The following is a 19,812-nucleotide window of genomic DNA, read 5'->3' on the forward strand; positions in this document are numbered from 1 at the left end:
CATTTACGTTTTTATAATGTTCAGGCTTTAGACTTCTATCCTGTAGAAGACTGGGGAGAAGAGGAATAGCTGCTAGTCCAGCTTCCTTGTAATGTCTGCTTAATGCCAAATGTTCAAGGTGTTTTATGCTGAGTCTTCTGGATGATGTCCAGTGGTTACCCAATTAAAATGTAGAAACTTGAATATTTTAAAGTTACCAAAGAACTTCTAGAAGTAGATAAACTTTACTTTGTGTCTCAATGAAAAAGTGATTTGGAGGAATTACTGCAACTATTGCATTAAATACCTCTGAAAGTCTGATTTAAGAGCATTTAAATGCTTTCTGTGGACTGATGATAACTGAAGACTTTACAAAGGTGGAGTTTTTATTCAGAGGCAAGCCAGAGTCCTTTGAACATGCCTTCTTAACCAGCCTGTTGAGACTGCTTAGCATTGTGGTGGGTTGGTGGTGTGTGCCCAGAGCCTCCTTTGTGATTGAGCAGTGACAGAACAATCACAGACCCTGGTGCAGAATCTTGTGCCCTAGAAACTGCGGAGGCTGTTGGTACAGGATGGTGCCAGAGACAGAGAGAGGTGAGTGGGAGGGTTTGAGATGGTGAACTCAAGGAAATAGGAGCTGGGCTGGATAAGTCTGGCTTGGTAATCTTTGTAAATATTAGCCTGGATCTCCGGAGGCGGGGAGGCAGCAGTGTCCGGCTGCGTTATCCTGATGTGCCGCATTTGCCATGATTGAACTGCTCTCCGGACATCGTGAGTTTCTGAATTTTCCTGTGTTCGGTCCACCCTTTAACTCCTGCAGCGTGTGTCCACCCCGGTCAGCTCCTGTTCCTGGAGTGCACGTGTCAGACTTGGCAACCTTGGCTATGCCATGGAGGAACCTGGTGCCCAAGGAATTAACAAATGTCCGGGATTTTCATTTAAAGCTATGAGTATAAAATGTAACTTGCTGAAGTCAGAGACATGGTCTAATGAATGAGAGAAATGATTTAGTGCCAGGAGCTCGGCATTCTGTCCCCAGCTCTTTTATTGATTTCCTGCAGCATTACACATTTCATTTGTGCTGTGGGAGCCTTTAATGACACTTTTTTTAAACAGGAGAAAAATCTGGAGAGCAGTGGTGGCTAAATGGCTCCTTTAATAATATTTCAAGGATCTTATGTATTTAAGTTTGTAGAATACTGGCAGTCCTTGCCTGTGCAAGTGGTGTATTACAATTCTGTTGGAAGTTGGTACAACATCAGTGGTGTTCAGCGTGTTGAGACTGACCAGGTCGGAACTGCAGTTTACACATTCTGAGTGGGAATTCAAACTATAGTCCCTGTCTGCTGCCCTAAAGCTGTAGTTCTTTTTTACTATTGTTTAGCAGCAATTGTACGCCTGTCTCCCCTTATCACTAGCTCTGAAAGGCCGCTTTTCAAAAGTGGATGAATATTCTTAAACTTAGTACATGGTGTTATAAATTTAAATTTGTAGTGTTTTTCTTTTTTCTTTTTTCCTTAGTAGTAACATTTTATATATAAATGTGTATGATGTTTTTGCCTCAGTTTAAACTGCTTTCTGTTAGCATTTGTTTGGAAGGCCACTTTTTTTCTGCTCTTTCAATTTACTGTGCTGTCGATTGTTTCAAAGAGCTTGTGATTTAGACTCGTGAATAAGAGACAAATTTAGCTACAGGATGGTGTTAAAATGATCTTGCAGTGTACCAATCTTCCTTTAACTTAACTTGGCTTATAATGCTACCTCTAGAGAGAATAGGACAACTATCAGGATCCTAACATCTTAAAATGTAAGGTATTTATTTGAATAAGTACAATTTATATTTAGCCACTGAGGTATTTAGAAAAATACATGTCCTATGATCAGGGCAAATTTAAAATTAGCATCCAATTGCTTTATTATTTTGCTTGTTGTAACTAAAACTTGTAGTCAATTTCTCTATTACATGCATTCTAAATTTTCCAGATTCATTTTAGTCTTTGCCTTTTTTCTCATGCATACTCTAGTGTTTCGTTTTCTTTGCAAATTTACATAAAAATAAACTCTGAAGGCCTTGAGAGAAGACTATGCTAAGAATGTCATGTTCCTGAATGCCCGCCTCTGAGGTCTTTCACTGTTGTCATAGTAAAATTGCAGAGAAATTTGCTTATAGTATTGTTTTCACTGTGTAACAGAAGAATGATCTTACTCTTCCTTTTTTTTTTTGAACACTGTATTGCACATTGACTTGAAAGTCTTTTTTTTTCAGTAGTATTAAATTACTGATTTTGCACTACTGTGAGGCTGGCTACAGTTAAGCAGATCTTAGAATTAAATCATGTTTAAATCATATGGCCACTGACTATCTTAAAGTCTAGGGATAGGACTGAAACTTTCCTGAAATTTAACAGTGTTTGAATTGAGTATTTTAAGTCAAGCATGTATTTTTGTTCCCGAGTTGGGCAGCAGCCAAATTAGGCTATGCCAAATTATTTCTGTGCCCGCAGTTCACTGAAGGAATTTTCAGCTTTATTTTTATGCCCCAGTTGAACATGAACATTTTTGGGTGGAAATAAGGGAAGGCAAGAAAAAAAACTACTCTTGGAATACTCGGACATGATGCAATAAGCTATAGAATGTTGTTACTGAAGAATTTTTACTGACTTCTAATAGGTGCTCTGGAGCTTCTTGATCTGAACCCTCCATATCTGGCAGCTGCTTTGAAAAGGTGGATGGTTCTATAGATCACAGAGACATGAGCTGCTGCCATAGAGTCTATAACCCTTAGTTTAACAGTGCGTGGAACATAAATTTTGTTGGAAAACAAGTTTTACTCTTCTGTATGGCAATGCTCAGTTGAATTTCTGGAATTTTTAATTGTATATAAATAATTTGGTCTGTCAACCTGTAATTATCAGGTTGCTTTTTCCCCCTACTTGCTTTATAATTTTCTTTAAGAATGTACATGTGTGTTTATTATATTCCACAGGAAAGAAAAGCAAATCAAAATATTAATTTCTTTGTACTCTTCATTTATAACGATATCTTTGCCATGGTGAAAGTGCGTATCTACCTATGTACAAATATGTAATATGTAAAAATAGATGTAATTGGCCCACAGTGTTTCAGGAGATTTATAAGAAATTTAATACTAAGATTTTTTCTCTAGAATGCATTGATCAAATATGCATGTGCGCATGGATATATTATTGTCATAAACGAGATGATCTACACAGCAGATTTAGAAACTAATTTACATTAGGCATAACAAAAAATAGGAAGTGAAGAAACAGAAGTATATTTTTAAAACTTAATGTGAATATTGAAAAGCAGTATATATTTTTAAATAAATAGGAGTAGAAGATGAAAAATGTTCAGCCAGACTTTGCAGACGTCAGTTGTGCAGTTATGTGGAAAAAATGTGTAGTACATAGCTAATGTGATTGGGATTCAGGGATTTGTTATGTAAGAGATCTCGGGGATGTGTTATGTCATAAATGCTGGCAACTGCAATGGAAGTAAGTTTTTAAAATCGCATACATAATTGTACATACGTTGCAGGCTTTGTGTTGATGTTTTCGAAACAAAATTGCTGACCAGCAATGAAGCTAAGTAGTATAAAACTTCTTATAAGGACTAACTTCACATATTTCAGTTTTATTGTAATAACAACAACTCAGAAATATCCATATATGGTTTTATGGCAAATAAATTTAATTTACAATTTAGTCTGTAATTATATAACTACACGTTATGTATAAACTCAAGGAGCAGGTTATAAGGAAACTTTGTTCAGAAATCCACTGGAAATGGTTTGCCTTTAGTACAAGTCTGTTATCCATTTATGATTTAATCCTTTGTTTGCTGTCACTGGACCAGCCCTAACCCAAGAATGCCTGTGTCAACCCACATACACGGAAACTGTCTAATTAACACTGTTGTATTTGTTGTCTCATGGAGCAAGTTAAGGTCTACGGTTGGTCTTATGTTGGAACTATAAAGCTACAAAAAAGGTTTTGCATTGCTGTCATCTTAATGGAGTCTGGGATTCTCAGAAAATTTCGTGACCCAGTAAAGGTCAGGATTTGGCCTTTTTTTAAAACTCTCACCCTGAAGAGTGTCCAAATTCCTTGTTAGTGATTTGATCCAGTTGCAAATGTCCAACTGTTCCTCAGTTTTCTGAAGCAGCTGTAGCCCAATGCAGACAGGAGTGTTTGAGTTCCTTTCTGTGAAACCTAGTTGAAATAAAATAAATTCTATTTGGCTTTTCTATAATTATTTAACACAGAAATTTCCATAATGCTGGAATCCAAAAGCATCTTATCTTGCCTGGGTAACCTGAGTCTTAGTTTATCTGGACAATACTTAGTTATGTTTAGCCAGGCATAAATGTGAATTTTCTATTGGCTCTTTGTCTCAAACTAATATGGGAATATTGGAACTGCTCATCTGTTCCTTGTTCCCTGAATGTCAGTGGAAGTCAGTGTTAATGAGGGGAGTAGAGTGCGGCACTCTGGAGCACACTGCGGCTGCCCTTCGGGTATTAATTACTTACTGGGCAGGATTTGCTCATGGCGTAGAGCAAAGCCTCAGGGTGTGTTTGCACCTAATTGCCCTTCTCTCCCTTCTCCACACCAACCAAGCCATGAAATAACTTCACCTTGACAGCACTTCCCTGCCACCCACTCTGTGCTGGGAAAGTCTATGGCAGCAGGATGGTGGAAGAGCCGGGCTGAGGGGAGCGTGTCCTTGGTCAAGAGCGGGGGCGCCGTGTCGGTGCCGCTGGGACGCTGTGTCGGTGCCGCTGGGATGCTGCGTCTGCTCTTCACCCCCAGAAAGTCAAACAGGTTGTTCTCCAGGAGCAGCAGAGCAGGGAGGGAACGCTGAGCTGGGCCGAGCTGTTGCTGGGAGGCTGTGCTGTGTGTGCCAGTCACGAACAGAGGCTGGGCAGTCTCTCGTTTTAAATTATGTTTTGATAGAATAGGTGATAGGAAAATGAAGAGTTCAGATTTTATCAAAGCACTTGACTTTTCTAGTGCATAGTGGAAAAAAGCTATATAGTACATGCTTTTTTATAGTAAATGTTCAAAAGTCACCCCAACCTTTAACTTAATAAATAGAATAGTCTTTCTGTTATGTGTTTTATGCATATAATTCTACTTTCTAGTAAGAGGCCTTCAGCCATTAAACAGTCAATTAATTTAAAATAGATTAAACATGTCTTTAATGTACAGAACATACTTGATATACTTTCAGTTACATTTTCCAAAAATAGTATCAACTCCAGTTTCCTTTCCAAATAAACTGAGGAATTTAAGGGTAAATAAAACTGCTCTATGAATTGTCTTTCATTGTTATTGTGTACTCTAGCCATAATTAGTTAGATGTTTGTGCACCAGGAATAGAAAAGTACACAATAGTATTACTAGAATAAAAATGTTTAGTGTGTTTTCCCTGTTGGCAGATGGCTGACAGCCAACACTGAAGTGGAATTATTAAACAGGGCTAATGCTGAACAACGTGTATTGGTATTGTACTGACACGGCTTCGTTTTGATTTGTATAGCGGAAGCAGGTGTAGGTGTGTGTGATAAGGAGCTCGGATCCTCTGTGTTAGAACCTGTTTGCTTATCTGTGTCTTCTGATCCTACGAAAGTAAATCAGCCACTTCTAGCCTGAAAACACACAGAAAGATCTGATAGCAAATTTCAATATTGCTGCAAGTTCCCTGGATCTGTGGGCGGTCAGCCCCAGGGTAGCAATAGCAGTGCTGCTCTTCTTTCCAGCAACGCTTTAGGTTGTTGAATAAACCTCATTTACATTTCAGATCTTCTGAATTGATGATCACATTTGACCAAAAATAGAGATTACAAATAAGATTAACTTCCTTTACTAGAAATTGAGCATTTAGCTTTTTTTTTTTTTTTATGTAAAGAACATTATGTTTGAGTTTTTCTGGTGTCAGTGGGACACTGATTCTCCAGTCTCAAATTGTTAGTCTGAAGTAAGCATCATTGCTCAGGTGTGGTGTTTGAATAGCACTGGCAAAGATCTTTCGACACATCTCTTTCTTTAGTATTGTGATGATAGAACAGTACACCTAGCAGGACATACACAGTCAAGTTTCTCAGCTACTTGAGCAGATGGGCAGTTTTCTTTTTGAAATAGAGAGCTGCCCTTAAATACCTGGCTGCGTTTGACTTGGAGAAAATAGTTGTCAAGAAGCAGGTAGACAGTACAGGCAGATTGTCAGAAACACCCAGGGTACCAGTGAGGCTTGTCAAAGCCATCTGGCAGGCACAGTTAGGATTTTTTTCTGCTTAGTACTCACAACTAGGATTCTGGAGAGAGCTATACAAGCATAAAATCATTAGAATTCTTCAGTAACGTGTGTGGGTTGTAGATGTAGGTTTACCCTCTGTGTATTCATAAGCCAGTCTAAATTTGATTGTACCCTGGAAGAGTCCCTTAGGTGTCTTGCTGCAGCTCCATCTTTCTGGCACGCTCATTAATCTGAAGGTAAATTATCTGAGACACTTTCTTCAAAAGCCTTTTCCAACCCTTAGCTAGTAGTTCTTTCTTCTGTGTAACTCTGCCTGAAGTTTCCCAATCTGAAGTATAGCTTCATAATGGTTAAAAAATTCTAAGTTAAATTTGCTTTATTGCAGCTGTTGGTTTCCCGCTTTAAGTACTAAAAAGAGAGTGAGCTTGGGATACTCATTTTTTTTTTCTTTAGTTTCAGATACAAATGTCCAAATCCCTTAAGTACTTACATTGAGCGTCCATCTTTTTTACTTGATTTGCACCCCTCTTGCAAGCTCTGCTAAGTATGTATTTAATGAAGAATTATAGAATGATAGAACGGTTTGGGTTGAAGGGCCCTTCCCAGGTCCCCCAGTGCCCCCCCCGCCATGAGCAGGGACATCTGCACCAGCTCAGGTTGCTCAGAGCCCCGTCCAGCCTGGCCTGGGATGTCTCCAGTGATGGTTCAGCCACCACCTCCCTGGGCAACCTGGGCCAGGCTCTCACCACCCTCAGGGGCAAAAATGTCTTACTCGTGTCCAGCCTGAAAGATTATATAGTTTTGGAAATACACAAATATTTATAATATGCAATTTGAGAAGACGACATGTTTCCAAGCACGCTATATATGCCTCTATTTTCATCTATTTCAATGTTTCATTGTATCAGGTGTCTAAAGTAACGCTCTGTACTTAGAGTTGAGTGCACTGCTTACCCTTCCAGAGGATCTCACTGAATTCAAAAGAACTCGTCGCAGTAGTAAGCAGTGCGCTGAGCTTTTCTTTGTACCCAATAAACTCTGAGATCTACGGCATTGGCTCAACATCTTTATCTTCTCTGTAGGACATTGCATGTTGCTTTAGTATCACATATTAAGTAATGATACTACCTTCTGCCTGTGGAGAAGGTTTTATTCAAGATTCCCATGTGTTTTACTTCATCTGCCTTCAAGGCAATACCATTGGAACAGAAAAGTAAGGACTCATGTGAATATTAAAATACCAGCTCTTGATGTGACAGGTATGATAGCTTATGTACATAGTACGGTACTTACAAAATCTGAAAGACATTCTTAGATGAAAATGAATTTTGACTTTGTCTACTGCTGACAGATTAAGGCTATTTAAAATGTAATATTTTTCAGTTTTGTGGCTTTTTTCCGGAATAGTATTAACTCTTAATTTGCCACAGGAGACTAAAATACAAAAGTTTGTTCTGATGCTAAGTTTCAGTGTGAGACTTTGACACATCTCTGCTAAAACCTGTTTACATGATGTTGAGGAAACAGTTCACATCTTGTCATGAATATCACAATGGTCTCCATTGCCAGAGGCAAGATGCTTTAATTTCTCTGGTAGGATGACAGCACTCTGTTGGAACCCATCCATTCAAGCACAGCTGAGAGCCAGCAATTATGTTTAACTATGTCAATTTGCAGAAAGACAGTAAACTTTGCTGACATCACCTCACTAATTCAGAATTCGAAATTACTTTCTCAAGGTTTTCTGTCTACTTTACTGTAAACTTTCAAGATTACAGATTATATTCCTGTGATTCAACAGGGATTTTTTTTTTCTTCAAGACAGATTCTTCTCATTTACCTGATGACAGCTGTGATACATTAGGTGCTTTCTGTTCTTGACTGCTGAGTGTAAATCTTGCCTGATAGTTTCAGGCAAGTTATGTAGCTCTGCTTGGGTGACAGCAGAAGATGGCTAATAATCCTTGCTCCTGGCTTAGTGCTGGATTTATCGACATGACAAAGCTGTTGACATGAAGAAACACATTTGCAAATTCAGCTGTTCAGATTTATTTGGTCAGTCATTAGAGAGAAGAATTACTTTTACATAGTAATGGTGCATATTTGGTAAATTAATTGAAAATACAAGCTCATACTTCTCTTAAGAAACCTGTAGAGTCATAAAAATCATGCATGAATTCCTCTAAGCAACTCAAATGAGGAAGCACTCTAAGCTAGATCTAAACCCCTCCTTTGTGTTTTCATATTGGTAAGTATAGGACTTGATTAAGCCAGATCATATGTAGGCTTTTAAAATCTCCAATAGAAGATTTCACATTAAATCTAGACCAAACCCAGCCTTATTTAGTTTTACCAGACCCTGGAATAATTTTCTTGAATAACTAGTTTCTGAAGCTTCTACATTTTGATGAGTGCTGATCTGAGGGCAGTGGTTCTGGACCAAGGTAAATGATCTGTGAAACTGTTTTAAAATGCTTTCAGTAGCATTTGAAATGGAAAGTTTTATGAAGATAGACAGTATTCTGCAAGAGATTGGAGAATTCGCAGTTGGTCTTTTGATCTGAACTTCAAGATTACACTGTTCATTTTGGTGGAAAAAATTGTAGTCTGAATAAAATGAAACAAATATGTTTAACAACATAAACTGATTTATTACAAACATGCATCTGCTTGGCTCAGAAAGGGCTGTGTTGAGCAGGAAGAGAAGACTCTGCCAAGTCCTTGCCTACTGCGAGGGTAGAAACCCTGCAGGAATTGCTGCAACTACAACCAATGCCTGATGTTAATGTGCTGGAAATTTAAGGCTGTGCAGAGTGTCCCTAGAAGAAACACTGCTTAGACACTTGAGTAACTGCTCTGGAGCACATTTGCCTGTTAGCGTGTGGAGGAAAAGTGTGTTTTGTCCTCCCAGCAATGTGTTTTGAACAAACCAGTTCACACAGTTGGACTCTCAGCAGGGAGAACGTCGGAGGACTGACATGTTATTGGAATAACAGCAAGGTCAGCGGTGAGATCGTGGTGCAGCACAACCGAAAGATTAATATCATGGGAATCTATTTTTAACATGAAGCATACGATAATCTGTCTTTTCCTGGCTGCAGAATATGTTAGTAAAGATTGTAAAATGACAGGGCCTGGTTATCTGTCAAGCTTCTAATGAGGGATCATGTTTAACTAATAAACAGACTTAAGTTTTGCAGAAAATAGCCTCCTCGTTTAGCTGTGAAGATTTCAATCAAAATAAGTACTATCTATGAGAAAAAAAATTAACTGTCCTTCAGCCTGGTTGCCTGTGCTCTATACTTAGGAAGAATGGTCTTAAATTTTTCCTAACACGTAAAAATATATCGTGTCAAATCTACCTGGGTATGCACAGCCTATTGTTCCTGTACAGCTGTCATTACTATCTCTGTGAACATATATGCTGGATCTGCAAAAGAAGCTACATTTTTGCTCATGCAATTGAGATTTTTTTCATAAACTCATTAACTATGAAGAAGACAGTAAATTCAAAGTTATCAGATCCATGGATCCATTTACTTAGAAAATTTAAACTTTCTTTCAACAGTGCTTTTCCAAAGACCTGTTCATTTCAAGTTACAGGTTCATATTTCTTGATTTGTACTTAGTTGGGGCCAGACTCTCTGGAAGGTTAATCCATCTTTCAGGAATTCCAGGTTGGTCTTGGTTTTCCTCCCAGTGGAAAGTGTGTTACAACCTCAGGCTGCATTTGGACTGAATTAGGCAAACCAAGAACTGATGAATGTCGCTATGCTATATGATTTGACACCTCATCTAGAATATTGCTTTTGATGCATATCCCAACAGTAGCTCAGAGGAGGGCTGAACAAGGAGGTGCGGAGCTGACCAAAAGTGGTTTGGAGGGATTTTCAGTATTGAAGATCCTCATGCTTTCATAAAGACAGCTGTTAAGACACTTCACTTAAGTCAGCCTCAGTGTTTCTCTTAACAGATGTTTTAGTGCTCCAGGTGCATATGCGGTTTTCTTTGATGATGAAGTTGGTGTCTGCCCTTTGTCCCCAGGCCACTGTGACCTTGGCTTTAGCACAGGGGGCTGCACTAGATTGTTAGACCTCTCTGTGGTTAGAAAAAATGGAAAAGACAAAAACCTCTTAGTCAACACAGAAAAGGTTTGTGAGGAAGTTCTACTTTGAGAGGCATCTGTAAAGGCTAATCAGCCAAGTTAAATAGCAGGGAATGACTGTATCATACACGTCTTTATCTTTCTGCTGTTGGCTATTGCAGCAGTGATATTTCCACCACACACCTTCTTGCGAATATTAAAACAACGAGTTCGTTTTGCACTTTGGATGACAGCTGAGACTATAGTTGAGCTGGTTAAGTATTACACAAGAGATCAATTAATTTGTTTCCTCACTCCTCATGACTGTGCAGCAATGGCTCTGGATCTCACTCGTTTCTGATGCGATGCAGCTGCCTGCTGACCCTTCTGGACGTGCTGCCGCAGATGACCTGCCAGCGCTGCGCCTCTTGACACACTGTGTCTGGTTCACGGAGCAATAAAGAACAGGAGAGACTGTGGGTGTGCCGTGGCCGGAGCTGTGCCAACCTGTGAAGTTCTGTCTGCGCAGTCCTGGTCCAGTGCAGTTTCCCTGATGTTTTGGAACTTGACCCCACACAGACATGTCCAGTTCGGACACCTTGAGTAGGATGGCAGTTTGTTGCATTCCTATTCCTTTTTTTTCTCCGTTCGCAAAACACCATAAAAGAGCTCCCTTGAAAGAGGGGTCCTGCTTAGTGTATGTTTCTGTAGAGCTTTCCTCATGGTCCATGCCTGTTCTCCATATGATAACTAATTTTATAAATTCGGTTTACAGTTCTACTAATGCAATTGCATTTATTTGTTAAGTCTAATTTTCTTAGCTATTGCTATTGTTCTTTTTCAGATAAATGTTTACTTTGTGTGAGAGATGTGTCACTCTGAAAACAAAAAAATGAATCCATGTGCTTAACAGAATGTGTAGAGCATTCTGGTAAGCACAAGCACACTTATTGTTTTCTTCTGAAGTTATGCTAATAGTATCTATAAACATTTACAAAGGTAGATGTAGATAAAGATTATCATAATTCAGGAGAAAGCTCTGTCTGCAGAATCTGTATTTTACCTGTCTATGAACAGAAGGAGAATATGCAGAGTCAGGGAAGAGCCCTTCACAAGCCACTGTTTACACTTTAAAAACTTTTTGTTTAAAAATTAGAATGTTTCTGTTTAGTTCTAAAATCTGTTGTTTTGCTGTTTCGTGAAGTTTTTTGTTAAGCTCAAATTTGGAGTTAGCAGGCATTACTGTTGCTAGTTGACTTTATAGCTCCTTTTTCTTTTGTGAATAAGGCCACAAATTAAACACTGTCTTGCAGTGTTAATAATACTTTATTGTTAGTTGACTTGGTCCCTTGCAATGCAAAATTAACGTTTGTGCCATCTCTTTTTTTGCAGTCTTAATTGTAGCACAGGGAGGTTTAAAAGAAAAAAGAATAGATTCTAAACAAACTGGAGCAGCATCATTCCCAGAAATCCACTGGAGAAAGTGTTTGCTGAGTGGGGGGCTCTGTGAAGCGTGATAGTGGCCACGTGCCAGGGAACGTCCCCGCGCAGAGCCGGAGAGCTGCTCTTCCAGTCCGTGAAGAACAGCCGTGGTTTCTGGGGATGTACCAGTAGTCGTTCTTCTCCCTACATATTATGCTGGCGTGATTCTGAGCGGCCAGGCGGTTTGCAGCGGGGCAGCGGAGCAGCTGAGGCCGGTAGCCACCCGCTCTTCTGGAGCTTGGCTGCTGGACGCAGGGCAGGGACCCCACACCCCCCCGTGCTGCACAAGGACAGTGCCCGAGCGAGACACCTTCTCGTGGAGCCCAGGACATGGGGCAGACCACGGGCCCTAAGGATGCTGGGTTTTGTTTTTCTTGGTGTAATGCTTTATGAGGAAACGATCGCACAATATAACAAAGGCAATACCCAGAGAATATTTTTAGCAGTATTGATGTGGAATACTAACTTAAACATGCAGTTTCTGTAACATGATCGTAGTTAATGGTTGCAAACCAAATTAAGTCTAAATATTTGAGGAAATTAGCCTGCGAAACTGGATGCGAAGGAATGAACACATAGCAAATTGTTCTGATGAACAGAAATTACCTTCTGAAGTAATGTGAACTTGGGATGACATTTTACTCTTCATGTAATGAGGGGAAAATGGTTCATTTTTGCTCTTTAACAGATGCTGCCTTTGAATTGTAGCAAGAAGTGGGGAAAACAGATAACGAAGTCTAATTTGTTAAAAGGCACAATTAAGCTTTGAGATAAATGATTTAGCTTTTCAAACACTGAGAGTAAAGGAATTAAACTAAATTTGCACCCACTGCCTGTAGGGTAGCTTTTTGACTTCTGTAAAAGGGAGCATTGTGCATTCAAAAAAATGGATTTTTGTAGTTGTGTTCTGTCTCTGAAACTACACACGTGCAATGCCAGCTATTTCGCGTCTATTTTAGGGCAGGCTATCTTACTTGATTCTTCTGAGAAGCCAAGCACGTTGCTATAGCTACTGAGCTTGTGGCTCTGGTGAGGTTTTTTTCATCAATTTCTAAATGTGATTGTTCAGTAAGGCTGGTGTAAGGCCTGTGACTTTCTGATATCAATTCCACTGGAAGATTTTTTTTTTTTTAAATTTCTCTATGTGATTCTAACAGGTACATGGAAACTTGCATGTACCATTTTTGTGTAAATATGTAAAGATGAGAATGAAAAAAGGATTGTGTAGGTTTTCTGCACCAGTGCTTGTTTTGAAGAGCTCTTTTAACCTTCTTGTTCGGGTTGTGGCTGGGTGTGGATTTCTGGTCTCCGGTCCATAGTTCTGCCGTGCGAACCACGTGCTGAAACTCCATTCTTGAAAATGGTCTTTTCTTTCCGGTGTACTCTATCTAAACCAGATGCACTAGTAAAAGAACTACTGCCAAGTGTATATTGCAGATACTAGGTACAGGTTTTTAACACGTGTAAGAGCGGTTTTAAACGAGATTTGGCTTGTTCTCTAATTTGTGAAGGCTGCTACCCATTCTTGAACCTGCCTACAGCACTCGATGAATTCTGTGTTCCCTACAGTTGTGGTCCAATTGTTATACTGTCTTTACTAATATCAAGCAACTTTACTGAAAATGTAGTGTTGGATTTGTCATGGGTGGGTGTGGGTTTGAGTTCTTCGTTTTTCATCCTCTAGAGGTCCAAGTCCTCTAAACAGTCACCGTTCTGATTTCTGACTGCAGCATTTGATTTAAAATGAGTAATCATGCAAAATTTTTAAAGGTTTATATGCTAATCTTGGTTTTATGTTAATATCTGATTGTCAAATCTCTTAGTAAAAAAATTATCACGTAAGATTGTCTCACTGGACTGTTTATGAATATGAGAAATACGTAGTGTCTATATTGTGTGTACAGGTTAAAGTCAGTTACACAGAGAGATTCCTGCTGCAAAAGCTAAAGTATTTCAGTCACTCCATTTCAAAGGTATTCAAGTTATATTAGTCTGATTAATTGCACCAGTATCTATAAAAATAATATGGACATTTGCATGCATGCATAATCACTTAAGGTGCTTATCTTATAATTTACTGAGTGACTGACCTATGACATGAGAATTCTTGGCTTATAAAAATCCAACCGTTAATGACTACTGTAAAAAATAATTGTAATTAGAGTTTAATCAGCATATAAAATATAGAAATGTTTAAAACCTTATTTCTGCTTTGTAGCCATCCAGGTGATTTAGAACTTACTGGAGTGCTGCTGGTCGGTTACATTAGTAGCATTGCAGGAAACTGGTCATTTCATAGTAAGCAGAATTAAATGGGGAAATACAACTTTTTATTGGCAAAATGACTAGGGTACTGAGTCAATTTCTGTAATTTTTTACGTTTTTAAAAAATGTTAAAATTCCTGTAATATATAAAACATGCAAAGCAATCATTGATTTGCAGCTGAAGTGCAAGCAGCACTGGGTGAAGCACAGCAGCTGTTGAAGAGCAGGACTGCTCCGCAGCTGAGGGCAGGGAACAAGGATGCTCCTTCCACTTGGAACTACCAGAGGTGGAACGTGCTGGTGAAACCTGTCTTGTGATTTCTCAGTTGGCTGATCCGATTAGCAAAGAAGAGGCTGCTACCAGTTCCAGCTAAAAGAATTACTCATTTAACTCAAGTGAGCTGTGTTGGTGCTTTGATGCTAAAGATTAAGGTTGGATGCCCACTGGCAGTCATTGGAAGTATATGACATATATGTGATATAGTCGCTATATGATTATCTGTGTCGGGATTTGTGTGTCATTTGTGTGACACTTGATGTGTCTTCTGTTTTGGAATCTGCTGTAGGACACTGCCTGTAAGATAGGCAGAATTTCAGGTGGATTGTTCATTATTGCATTATCTTCTACTTGCGTTTAGAAGAAGCTGTTTCACAGGATGAAGAGTTACTTTTCTAGTACAAGGTAAATTTCTGGCTCTTGTTCACCTTATTCATACAGGGAGATAAGAATGCTTTCACTCAGTTGATATACTCATTTGAATATTAAAATTGTGCTTACCTGGCTAACATGCTGATTTTTTTTTAATGTTGTTGAATACTGTAGTTAGAAAGTAGATAAATGGACAGTGGTATATAATGTCCCTGTTACTGTACTAACAGAAAGAAATAGTCAGTTCCTCAATAAAAAAATGTTGTTGTCTTTCCAGTATCTGATGTCTTCCTCTCTATTTTATGCAGAAATGCATAAAAAGTCCCAGGTTGGTCTTAAACTTAGAGTATTGAAATGAGAGACAGACATGAATTCTGCAAATAATCCTCGCAGAGCTACTCTGCCAGTAACCCTGATTCTTTTACAGGGGTGGGAAATCTCATGCTCAGTTGTGTTCCTGATACTATCGGTGACAGTTTTGCATAGAGCGAAGCCGGTATCAGTGGCGGAAACCTATAGCTTTACTTATCTCTAGATCAGGTAATTCTGCCTGAAGTATTAGCTTGCTGCAATCACTTTCACAAGACAGTGTCTATATTCTTCTTTTTGTGGATCATAATTTGTTTATATTTGGATCCTCTGGAATGAAAATATAAGTGTAAGAACATTATCATTCATTAAGTTGTCTTGCTTTCTATTATTTTTTAACTCTCAAATTTTTACTCCCTACCATTTTGGACATAATTTTTGAGAAGGTTTCTCCATGTGTTGACACCTGATGTCCTTGTAGAGACCCTTGAAACCTGCATATTCAAAACCTCTTTGGAGGGCCAAGCCTCTGCGTTGTTCTGCTTGTCAGAGGGCTTGTGATTTTCCTGCATTTCCAGTAGAGCTTGAAATTAGTTGTATACCGATGTTCTATTGAAACAAGCATGGGACTCAAATTTAACATGGCTTTTATTTGTAGCTTGTTCTGTGCATGGTCATAATCTATAACATTAGTAGCATACTGCTTGCCGCACAGGCTTCTTAACACAAGTCTGTATGTTGTTTTGATGGCAAAGCCAGCTGGGTGGCATCTGGAATCTTTGCAGGCATGTTTAGTGTGGCACTGAGCCTCCTTGCCGATGCATCTTTTTGAGCGCAGCTGGAGCCCAGCGTTGGGGTGGGTTCGTTGGTACGGCTGCCACATACGTGAGTGCGGGCAGAGACTGTCCTCCAGAAAACAGCACCGATGTGAGTACAGGGGGACTGCAGGGGCTTCGTACACATCTCCGCGTTCTTTAGAATTGCTTTTTATCGATTTCTCAGTGGTAAATGTAGACATGGGTTTTCTTAAAAGAAAGTATTTGCAAAGGTAAAATTTAGTTTTTGATCAGAATTTTCTGCCAATGTCTTTTTTAAAATGGAACAAAATACAAGTCCATGCTATTTTATTTCTGGAATCAACCTATAGTTGACTCCTTCCTTCACTCCTCCTGATACCACACACATACAACAGTTGTAAACCTTGACTGTCAGCAGTGCTAGATCCTGCTTGTGGATCATGGCAATATTATGCCAATGCTCTCATTGTCATTGAATGTACCCTGGAAGTGTAATTGAAATTCTTCATATTGTCCTGGTGCCTCAGTGTTACAGTGTAAAGGATGAGAGAGGTTTGTGCATATGGCAATTGCTTGTATTAGTGCCTGCATGAATAGGATGGTTGCATTTAGTGACTGGGCAATAAGCGTATCATACTTTGAAGGAATCATCCCCTGGAGAATTGTGGGGGTTCCACAGTGATTTTTTTTGGATGGGAGTTCTAGAACTCAGGGGAAATTCAAGTGGATCTACTGAAAAATAGAGAAGGCTTAACAAGAATAAAATAAAATCTGTGGTCCTTATTTTCTACTTCTGCCCATAGTTCTCTTTCTTCCAGTACCTAGTGGTTCACTGCTGTGATTGCAGAGTCCTACCTGTGTGCACAGCCACCTTCACTGCGTGTCAGGTAAAATATATATTCTGAACCTCACGCAAAAAAATAAGTGATTTCACAGAATTAAGTGTAAGCAGAATGGTGACCATTGTGTTTACTGCAGATTTGGTTTAATAGGTAGTGTTTTATTGTTTAAGTGGTATGACACTGCTGCCAGTGAAATCTGGTACTTCATCTCGCCATAGCAGAGTTTCAATTACCCTTATTGATTTTTTTTTTCCTTCTTTTTTTTCCCTTCCTCTAAATCAAGGTCTCGTTACAGTAAAAGCTGATGTGTCACAAAGAAAATTATAGCAATGGATGCTTCTGGGACTTGCGTACCAAGGACATAATTGTTTCTGTGCCTCTTTGAAATAGTTGCCTATCTCCAGCTATAATGATAAACCAGAGGAAGAAATCAAAACCTGGTCAGCTCAGTACCAGAGCTTTTCTCTTAATCAAAAGAATATATTCTTGCTGCAGAGCAGTTGCTAGCTCCAAGAAAAGCTAGAAAGTGCTGCCTGTTCGTCAGAAGCGCTTCCCTGCAGGCAGGGTTTGCTGGGTGCGTGAAGGGAACGCCGGCTGCCTTGGGGAAGGCAGAGGGAGCTGTAACACGGGGCTCCCGGGGGGTTACGAAGCTGTAGGACTTTTAGAGTGTTGAGGAGAGAGAAAGGAAGGGCAAAGGGAGTCTCTTCTCCTGAGAAATACGCTATTGAAGCAAGACGTGAGTGCAATTTGTCTTGTGTTTTTCGTATCCTCTCAGTCCATCGTGGCCATTGCCTCTCAGGATTTTTACCAGGTTATCTTCTTCCTGTGCCCGTAAGTCATTAGTGACTTCTGATACAGCATCCTTTCTAGCCTCTGCAGACTTAGCTGTAATTTAGGTCGCTGTACCAATGAGCTAATTTGCTGCTTCCTCCTATTGTCATTTACAGACTCCATAGGCACTCGCCTTTCTTCCTTCACACGTTGCATGATTCTACAGTCTTAAAGGCAAATGGTTGCAAGGGCTCTAACGTGAATGCCTTGCCTTAGAAATGCCACACATTTTCTTGATTAATTGGTCCTACTTAGGTTGCAGGACTGGTCTGTTCGACTGGATCTACTGACCTTTCAGATCTCATGGGATCTCTGGGCTTCTTTGGTTTCCTCTGGGGCAGATGAAAAAGGAATATCAGCTCCATTTGGTGTACTGGTATTTCACCTGTCCTAGGGCACCTGAAGCTTGAGGTGGTGCTCAGCTGAGTCCAGCTACCCAAGAACATAACCTCATACGTCTGAAAGTAAATCTGATTTTAATAGAAAATTATATAACTTGAAGAGAATAAATCAGGCAAAAATATTCTGTAGCTAATGTACACTCAAGCACAAGTGCTGTGGAATAACTAACATTGTTACTGCTGGTAATTGTATCTGTATTGTGGTATAACAGAAACCCTGATCATGGACTATGTCGTGTTATCTACTGGTCAGGAGGTCCCAAGCTGGAATTCCCCATTTGTATAAGTCTGAAGTAGACAAGTGGAAATGGAAGTGATTGTGGTTGGGAGGAGTAAAGAATTGCTTGTTTGAAAGCATGAAGTCACTACAAGGGTGGTTGAAGATAGTGAAACAGCAAAGAATTGAAGGGGACATTCTGCAGTGAGGTGCTGTTAGAACAGTTTCCTCCATCACTTTAGGATAAGCCGTTCCCACAAAAGTAGGATAAATTGGTACGGGAGTGTAATAAATGAGGATTGTACATGTGGGTAGGTATATCTGTTGCATCAAGACTTGGAGCCAAATAAAAGCAAGAGTGATATATTGTTAGCCTTTACCTTTCGTGCAGTGGTAGGTGAAATCAACAGCAAGAACAAACATTTTTATTTTATGTCAGAGTTAAGGGTAATGTATAATTCATGTTCAGATTTTTCAACCTTTAAATTTTCTGATTTCATTACAATATTTCTTAAACAGACTTAACAAAAACCTCAGTTCCCATGATTACCCCTTCAGAGATGTCACAGTGTATCCCAGCTGCAGAGAAAGTTCTGCATAGCATTAATTATGCACTGAAAATACAAGGAAAGCACTTGACATTTTTCCCAGATCCATATTGTGGTGTTTTACTGGTGGTTGTTGGGTTTTTTTTGAGTTTTTTTCATTATCTTTATTGATTCAAAAACTAGAGTTTGAAAACTTGTTCCAGAACTTGCTTTATCTGTGTAAGATTTTTCCCCACTCATCGATAATGACCAAAAAAATGGTTATTTACTGCCCTGAAGATTGTAACTGTAACTGGAACTAAACATGACCATTGAGACCATTTGCAATCACTTCTGTGCTTCCTTTCCTGGAAACAACACAAACAGAAACATTTTGTTTGTCCATTCATAGCATTATTAAATAAGTAAATCAAACATGATGTTACAACATTACCATCTCACAGTATGGTCAGAAGACTACTTGATTTTGTAGGACACTCAGGAGCAAATTCTGTTTGGGGTCTGGTGCATTCACAGAGCCTTAGAACCATTTGTGGCTTCCTAGCTTCTTTAGTCTGAATTGTTTCAGGAAAGTAGAAAGTACCGTCTTTCTAAAAAATAATTACCTGTGATAGAAATCAAAGTAAATTTGGTTTTTAAGTACTTTTACGCAGTTGAGCTAGACCTCAAAGGGTGTTGTTCCCTTTTATAAATAAGAGAACTAAGGTACAACAATAAAAAATGAAGCCATAATGGCAATCGGTAACAGGGCCAGTGATAAAAATGCATATAATCTGATACAAAGTCCATTCTTCTGCGATTCAGAGGAATTTAGCTGCAAGAAGCTACACTGTATCTTTTCTGTCTAGCCTGGACTTTTCAATTCATTTTCAAATTTTATTCTCCTGTAAAGGAAGTTGTTCTCTTAGGTGTTCTGTAACAAAGAACAAAATGTTTTAAAGAAATAAAGAGGGAACTTGCTAACAATTCCCCGGTTCTCCTAAAGCACAAGCCTCCTCACACTTGCCGCGTTAAGTCCTGTTCTGAGCAAATAAACAACCTCTAAGTGAGAGCCAGAGATTAACTACATTCTCCTGTGGAGTTTCCAAAGCAGCAGCGTCTTTCATGGGAGCAATTTGTCTGAGAAACT

At 39.3% G+C, this 19,812-nt stretch overlaps 1 protein-coding gene across 5 annotated transcripts in view; it reads left to right on the forward strand.

Moving 5' to 3' along the window:
- The window catches only part of ARVCF (ARVCF delta catenin family member), a 252,174-nt gene that overhangs the window by 34,942 nt on the left and 197,420 nt on the right, over window positions 1–19,812 (forward strand). The gene's annotated exons all lie outside the window — the stretch shown is intronic.

Source organism: Caloenas nicobarica, chromosome 16 (assembly GCF_036013445.1).
Source record: "Caloenas nicobarica isolate bCalNic1 chromosome 16, bCalNic1.hap1, whole genome shotgun sequence".
Lineage (NCBI taxonomy): Eukaryota > Metazoa > Chordata > Aves > Columbiformes > Columbidae > Caloenas > Caloenas nicobarica.